Raw genomic sequence first — 8,588 nt, 5'->3', positions numbered from 1 at the left:
AATGCCGTCAGGTTCTATCTCCATAGTGACCATCAGAATTCTGGGCAAACCATCTACACCTGTCATGCCGCTGGCTCGCACATGGGTGACTTGTTTCTCACACGTATTTGTTGCCTCTTTGGGATCAGTCCAGGTCTCTTTGGTTTTCTCTCTCTTCCAAAGCTGTCACGTGCAGGAACTGCCATGTGGTGGGACATGGGAAACCCAGGCCCTTGGCCAAGCGTGGTAGGCAATGGCGACCATGGCATTCCAAAGGCAGGTACTCGCTGCACGTCGATGAATGTGGAAACCACAAGCTTCCACTTCTGAGCCTGTCTAGGAACTCTGAGAGGTTATAAACCGACCCTGGTACCACAGACTCGGGAAGGGCGGCTGGCCAAGGCTTGCCTGTCGGAATCTGACTTTGCTGACTGCAAAATGTGCACTGTTTTACAAAAAGAGGCTCGTGTTCTAGGCTACCCTCCCAGGACTGTGACCTTGAGCGTGTTCAGTGAGGGCTGCTACACGCCGAGCTCCAGGTCCCTGTGGGGACCCTGTTCCTAGCAGGCACGTGCTCGCGCCTTCTCCCTTAGCTGGCACCTGCCTTTGCCTTTGCCCTAAGGCCATCCACCGATGGGATGACACCAGCTGCATTCGGAGGGCCATCTGCTTTACTCAGTCTTCCAGTTTCAGCGTGGGTCACATCCAGTATCATACCTTGTCGGCCACGTTAGACCTCATGAGGTTGACCAAACGGCTGGGCACCACCGCCCAGCACATCGACACACAACCTTCGCCATTACACTTAAGTACTTAGTCAGTGGTTTTAAGAGGAGGGCTCTCATCTCCTACATGAAAATGACATGAGATGTGAGTACCAAGATGTGGTTAGACATGGGAGGTTTACGGGAGAGCGTGCTGGAGGAGGTGCAGAGCAGGCATGACCCAGGCGAGGAGAGGAGGGAAGAAGGTGTCTGGGAAGTAAGAGTCGTGGGCTCCAGGAGAGCGCCCAGGAAAGGCTGATCCTCGCCAGCAAGTCAGAGCCACCTCCTGGAAGGATCTCATCCTTCATCTTCACCAATCTGCCTTCCTGCCACACTGTCTCAGTGAGTTTCTGGGAGTCGCCCGGACATGGATTTTGCACATGGGCAATTCGAGAAGGGCAGCAGCAGTGCCCCCAGTCACTGGACCCCACGGCGGGAGAGCCCGGGGATGCATCTCGCTGGTAGCAGAGCTGGCTCCCCAAGGATGGAGCAAGCCAGCGCCTTCCACACTGGGTGCCTTCTGACGATGCCTTGAGGGAGGGGTATTTTCTACCGAACCCACGGCGGGAGAGCCCGGGGATGCATCTCGCTGGTAGCAGAGCTGGCTCCCCAAGGATGGAACAAGTCAGTGCCTTCCACACCAGGTGCCTTCTGATGATGCCTTGAGGGGTGTTTTCTACCCAAAGTTGGTCAGAATTAAGTAGAACTGGAAAATGCTGACCACGTTGGGGTTCCACAAAGACCGTCATTTTTCACAAAGTCAAAAGAAGAGACAGTAACGTTCAAATTGATGTTTGTTGCATTACGAGGAATGCTGACTGTGAAAGAAGATTATAGGGCAAATCAGGAGGGAAATACTTTATACTGTTGGGTTTTATAGACTATTTTCTTACTGGTTAAGTTTTGATTATTAAGATATGGGAAGAAGATGGATACTTTCTTAGTCATTTGTGGAGATGGGAGCTACCTGAATGAGACGGAGTTTACTGTTGGTAAGAGGTGAAATGTGAGTATTTAGAGATAACCCGTGGCTGTCATTTTTCCCTCTAACTATCTGATTGCTATAAAGAAATGGTACAGCTAGGGTAACAAGAAAAAAATGAATTTGTCAAAAAGTGTATTGAGCACATATAAAATATAAGTAAATATTCACTTAGAATTCAAGAGACCCTAGTCTTCTGGCGAGCAATTACACAATAGATTCCAGGCTGCATATTTTTTTTCTGGAATATTTAAAGGTTAAAAAATGAGCTAAGATAATATTATGGTAATACCTCAGATGAGCATTTGGAACCAAAAAGCAAAACATGGAGAAAACACTCAAAGCACGTCCTGCAGTTCCTCAGAAACGTACGGACAACATGCTTCTAACGCCAGTTCCACTGCATGGCCTGGGCACTCTCGAGGGCAAAAATGTGTTTGTTTGGGATCCATGAAGGTGCTCATCTCTACAGGCATCAGAAATCCAACCACCATGGACATTATATATCCAGTGCAATGTATTGACATCGTGTGTGTATGTGTGCACATGTGCGTGTGTATGCGTGCATGTGTGTGCATGTGTACACACCTGACAGCAGTAACAGGCGGTAGATGGAGGAGGACTGGCTTCTAGTTTCTCAAGGTCTTTGTCAACTATTTTCTTCATTCTTTTGTGTAGCATCGACATGTTTTCCATCTTATTCGAAGTTTCAACTTTGGAGGTATCAATACCTTGAACATTGCAGAGTAAATGCCCCAGAGAAGTATGACCACGGGACTCAATTTTCCCATGTTCATGGGCTTGGGCCCCGTAGATCAGCAGCATGTCAGTTGTGTAAACAACATCTATGTGAGAACTAGTAACTGCACCGTCACTGGGAAGGCTAAGCCAGATGTGGGCTGCAGAACAAGCACGAGATCAACATGGAAATAATGCTCTGCCAGATCCTTCAAGGACTGATGGCCTCAAGGAATGAAGCCCACCTCTCATTAATCTGGTTTTGCTGTTTCCATTGGGAAAATTCCCAGGCAGTTAAATGGGAGCCCACGGCTAAGCCAGCTAAGACCCTCCTTCTATTTAGACACACTTCTCCCTCACGCAGGTGACAACGTGATTCTCACATAAAAGAGAAACACGGGGAGCGATGAAATGGCATTAAGTTGCAGTAGATCAATATAATGGTGAGATGGGGAATGCTTGTGACGTGGTTACTGACCATCAGGGAGGACACGCACACGGCTTCACAGAATTCCCACTCGGTTCAGATATTGGAGAAGACTAAACCGGTTTTTGGTCAGTGTGACTGACTGACACGCTGAATTTCCTGAATTATTTATCACAGTCCTTCCACACTGCATATTAAGCGTGCCCGCGGCTAAGTCACAGTTCCTTACGTGCTCAACTATGGCTCCTCTTCAGTGTCAAAGTTAGCAGCAAGTTAACGCTGACAGAACATCTGGAGGATCTGTCCTTCCAGTGCTGTCCATATCGACCCCATCTTCATTACTACACCTCTCAGCCACTGCTACTCTTCGGAAGAAAACTGAAATGAGCCACCTTTGGTTTTGACCTTAAGTCCACCCTTTTTTCTTCCAACTTCTCAGATTCTTTCTCACCCTCACCCCAACACACATGCTTTTCTAGGGCTCCTGGCATCGCACTGGCTCCATCCTCCCCTCACTGATTAAAAACAGTAGGTGCCGTAGGTGCCGTCGCTCCCCGTAACGCCCCGCGTTTTGAAAAGTCTTAACCAACAACTGTGGGGCACCTGTCGTTGGAAGAGACGTCACTCATCTGGAAGACACTGAAGAGAACAAATGCCCAGGACGCACCGCACCCCGGGACACGCCGCACCCCAGGACACGCCGCACCCCAGGACACGCCGTACCCCAGGACGCGCCGCACCCCAGGACACGCTGCACCCCAGGACGCGCCGCACCCCAGGCAGCACGCTCTCTGCTGGCTGGACAGCTGACTTCAGAGCATCCGCGCAGAACCTATGGCTTGTGAGCCAGGGCATTGCAAGAGCTAAGGCCTGAGAGCCCTGATCCGACATTCCAAGGAGCATCATGCAAGAGTGTCCCACTGGAAACGCGCATGTTAGAATTTGAACGAGAAACGCGCTTTCCCGGTGCTGAGTCACTGAGATTCGGCACGTTGGTTACACATTATTCTCTCTGGACTAGCATAGACATTCGAACCAGGAGCGGGGTTGGGCAGAAACAAAAGGAGAGAGGGAAAGATAGAACAGATCTAAAACACGGGACAATAGGCCCACGCCTGAGCAGCCCGAGAGGGAACCGACCTGAGTGGCATTGTGCAGTGACAGACATGGATTTAACTCACTGCCTGCAATAGCGTGGGAGGCAGTGGGGAGCCTCCTGAGTCAGCAGCCCTGAGGGAAGTGACTGGGAAGTCTGGAGCCTGTGTGGGTGGAGAGGGGGCGTATTTATCAAATAGACTTACCAGACATTGTCAGAAAAAGATTAGTTCAAGGAGAAAATAATGATGGCAAGAGTCCCGTGAATTGAGGCCTGAAGTAAACGGCTTCTAAACCCAAGCAGCAGGGTGGGGGCTGAGAAAGCCTTTGAGTGGCACCAACGGTCAAAGCCCAGCCTTCCAGAAAAGACAGAGCACGGTGTGCCCGTTTTCCTCAAGCCCTGTCGTCTCAGGGTAGCAGCTGTCACCATAAGACAGAGGATGGGTGGCCGGAAGAAAACTGAACGCACACACACGCACGCACACACACGCACGCACACAATTGTAAAAGTTGAAGCCGAAGTTGAGGACTTTGGAGCAGAGCTACTTGTTCAAGGAGCTGCCTACAGTAAATAGACCGGGGTCTAAGCGCAGCTGAGTCGTGGTGCCAGGGCCTGACAGCTGAGATGTGACAGCTAAAGACATTAAACAAACAGCTGTGTCCCCACTTTGCCGGGGCAGGAGCAAGACAGAGGTTATTTAGAATTCCACAAGGCCATGTTCCTCTGCCTACACTTCAGAGGGGCTAAGACCACAGATAAAGGAAAGACATCCCCAGAAGATAAAGAGAAACGCCCTGGAAAACAGCAGTTGAGGTGTCCCTGGAAGAAGGCAGGTTAAAGGTACAAAGAGTGCTCCCTGACCTCAGGCTGTGACCTTCATAGGCTGTGACCTTCACAGGGCAGTGACGGTCAGCGGCAGCATCCAGCAGCTCCACCTTCCAGTGTGAGGCCTGTGATTGCTACACCCTGTGGCCCACCACCGCCTGCATCACAGGAAGAGGGCAGCGTTCAACTTGGAATGAGGAACTGTGGGATCTCAGCTCCTTTGTGAAGCGTGCACGTGTCACGTTCTCACATTACTGATGACCGGAGCACCGGGTGAGGGCAAGACGTTCTGTACAACAGCTGCACCCAAGCTCAGTCCTGATGACGTGCCAGAGGTTGTGAGGGTGCCCACTCGGAGCACTGGGAAATGCCCACGGAAGGACAGGGCTGGCGAGAGCCTCAGACACTCATGTGAGTTGTTGGAACTCCTCTCGAAGATCCACGGTGAAGTCAGAGGACAGCCATGGGGGAAATCTTGACAAAGGGGAGAGTGAAAAGTAGGGAACATTGACAAGAGACCTGCCCCCTTCATCTGTAGTCCAGCCTCCTCTTTTTCCTTCCTATTTTGTATTAAGACCATGAAACAAATCCATGAGCGAGGGTCGGGTCCAGGGCACCTCATTCTACATCTCACCTCTATGTTCCAAACACAACCTTGTCAGCTCTTCATGTGTGTGTGCCTGAATGAGGGGTGAAGAAAGCAGGGAGGAAGGAAGGAAAAGAGGGGGAAGTGGAAGGAGGTAGGGGAGAGGGAGAGAAGGGAAAGTGCTCCAAGGAAGTTCATCTTTTCATGTTTTAATGAACTTGAATTCAATAAACGAGATAAGATATTCCTATTTCTTGTAAAAACCAGCAAGATAAGAAATAAAAGGGAATCAAAACCCAGATCAAAGTACTAGGAATATATTGAAGTCAAATCAAGTGTTATTTGAAATACAATGTTTTCATCAGTAAACTAAAAATATCTTCTTAGAAACATGTAATTGTGGGCCAGGTGATAGCACAATAGTAACCCACCCAGACCCACATGGGAAGGTCCCAATTTCAAGTCCTGGGACCTCCTATACACACCTGTGTGCACTCATACATGTGTCTGTGTTTTGTGCTCATTAAGGCTGGCGTCATGGTTTGACCATGGGGTCATGGTAGGGATGCCTGTGTGTCTTTTTCTCCCTTTGACATGAATTAAAATAAAACAAAGCAAAACTTTCTAATGGAATTCTGTCAAGAAATTGTCTCTCCTAAGAATGAAAATATACCAGACAGTATCCACTGTGACCGGTGAGTCCCTCGGTGTGTTCTTGAGACACTGCCAATGGAGGAGGCCGAAAGCAGGCCAGGGACTGCTGTACACTATTCTCCTTGCTAATCAGTTCCCATTGCACCCCAAAGACCTTTCACACTTCCTTTTCTTCTCAGCCCTCCACTCCCCTTCTCACCTGCTGCACCTGGGTGGGGTTGGGCGTCTTCTCAGTAACCGCCCTGGGAGGTCCAATAACCATCGCCCCTGATTCCTTTCTCTCCTCACTCTGCATCTGACCTCTCCACCCTGATGCCCTGATGCTTCATTCTTCCATCTTGAATTTCTTCAATTAATTTTGTCAACAACCTGCCTTCTCTCAGAATCCTAGCTCAGGAAACCATCATTATTCACCTCCTTTATTTCAGCTTGCTCGGAGGTATGTCACCTGGCCCTCTCTCCTCCAGTCACCTCCCTGCTGCCTCGGCAGGCAGATCGGCCTCTTGGAGGAATGCCTGCGAAGTCCCGACCCAGTCACTGCTCTCAGGGTAAATGCCAGCTCCCTCTCGGAGCTCCGGCTTCACATCTCTGCACAAGTATCCTCGGATCAATCACCTGAGTAGAATTAAACTCGAGCCACAGTGGTCTCCCTTTGCCAGTCCTGCTTGGAGTGCCCCACGGTGGCATGGTCCTTCTCTCATGTCTGATTCTTATTCATGCCTCCGGAAACAGCTCCTACTCTCCCAGGGCTGGGATATGCCCTTCCTAGGGGCCCACAGGCCTTCACACCCTTCTGTAACCTGCACGAGCTCCCTCCTACACGCCCAGGGACATGGCAGGTACACGTGTAGCCAGACCCAGGCACGTTTAACTGACTCAGGAGCAAATCCCAGGATGAAGGAAGAAAGGAGCGGAGGAAGGGAGAGAGGGAGGAAGGAGGAAAAAGAATCCAGGTATTTAATAATCTGGGACCAATACTGGTATAGTAAATCCTAATTACACTAAAAAATCAACATAATACTGAAGTATAAATCCTCCAGTCAGTAAATTTACAAATAAATTATGTGTAATTAGCATTAAAGAGCTTTGCTGTGTAATCATGAGAATGTTCTTAGAGTGTATCTAAGCTCTAAATTCATTATATTTGGATTATCTTTAAATGAAGAGGCCCTCAACAATCCAGGAATAAAACCCCATAATAAGAGCTGCACCAAATTGATATTTAACTCTTCCACTGAAGCTGTTTTCCTAACATACGATTATCTGTTTCATTAGTATTTGAACAGTATACATTCTTTATCCTAATGGTGGCTATAGGAAGCCAATGTTATTATTTTTTTAATCCTAAGAAATAATGTAGACAAGAAACAAACTTTAAAAATTCATTTTTGTTTTTTTCTTTAAATGGGCCCAGTGGTAGCGATCTGGCTTCTGTCTGAACACATCCTGTCTGGTGGTCACACATGAGGGAGTCCAATGGCAGACTTCATCTGAATCACCAGATACATCAGGACTGGCAATACGCAGTTTGTAGACCGTAAAACCATTCTTTGTGCATGGTCCACAGGCCACTAGGATCCTTCCTGGTGAGTTAAGTGGGTTGTGTCACCCCTGCTGGCCCACTGGGCCTTCCTCACAACAGGGCAGTAACTAAGCAGAACCCAGGAAGCAGCCAGTGCCCAGCATCAGAGGAGCAGAGGTCCCAGAGCAGGGCCCTCTCAGGAGGCAAGGGGCTCTGGGAAGGAAATCGAATCAGAAATGGGGTGTTGTGAAGGAGACACCAAGAGACCATGGCAGAAATTAGTGTATGTGAATGTGCAACTGTAGAGGGTACGAGTGTGGGTGTGTGGGGTGTGATGTGCAAGCAGGGGCGGGGAGGGGCCTAGTAAGAGGAAGTGCATGCTGCTTGGGCTTGAGCCTCATTCTTCCTGACACTGTGACATCCCCACGACGGCATTCCAGGAAGTACATTTATTCCACACTGCAGGTTGCATGGTCTTGTCTCATGTGGGACTGAATTTGATACTATCATCTCAAAAATTAAAAAGAGTAGAAACTGATAGTCCCCATTTTACAGAGGAGAAAACTAAGACTTAGAGAACACAAAAGTGACCTGTTTATCTGATGACAGTCACAGTCAGGGACCAATGCGTTTAATGACATAGTCGGCAACCTGTGTGTTCAATGACACTCAGAATTGGTGATCTATGTATTTAATGACACTCACAGACAGCGACCCATGTGTTGGATGATGCTCACAGATGGCGACCTATGTGTTTGATGACATCATAGACGGCAACCTATGTGTTAGATGACATTCAAAGACGGCGACCTATGTGTTAGATGATGCTCACACCCAGTGACCCATGTGTTGGATGACACAGATGGCAACATATGTGTTTGATGACATTCAAAGACGGCGACCTATGTGTTAGATGATGCTCACACCCAGTGACCTATGTGTTGGATGACACTCACAGATAATTTATGTGTTTGATGATGCTCACAGATGGCAACCTATGTGTAGGATGACACTC

The 8,588-nt window shown here is 48.8% G+C and overlaps 1 pseudogene; it reads right to left on the bottom strand.

Annotated features, from left to right (window-relative positions):
- The window catches only part of LOC106736386 (BUB3-interacting and GLEBS motif-containing protein ZNF207-like), a 16,040-nt pseudogene extending 15,281 nt beyond the window's left edge, over positions 1-759 (bottom strand).
- Between the last annotated feature and the right edge of the window lie 7,829 nt (positions 760-8,588).

Source organism: Tupaia chinensis, unplaced genomic scaffold (genome assembly GCF_000334495.1).
Source record: "Tupaia chinensis unplaced genomic scaffold, TupChi_1.0 Scaffold139521_1, whole genome shotgun sequence".
NCBI classification, from domain to species: Eukaryota; Metazoa; Chordata; class Mammalia; order Scandentia; family Tupaiidae; genus Tupaia; species Tupaia belangeri.
This window is presented reverse-complemented; position numbering and strand designations above follow the sequence as displayed.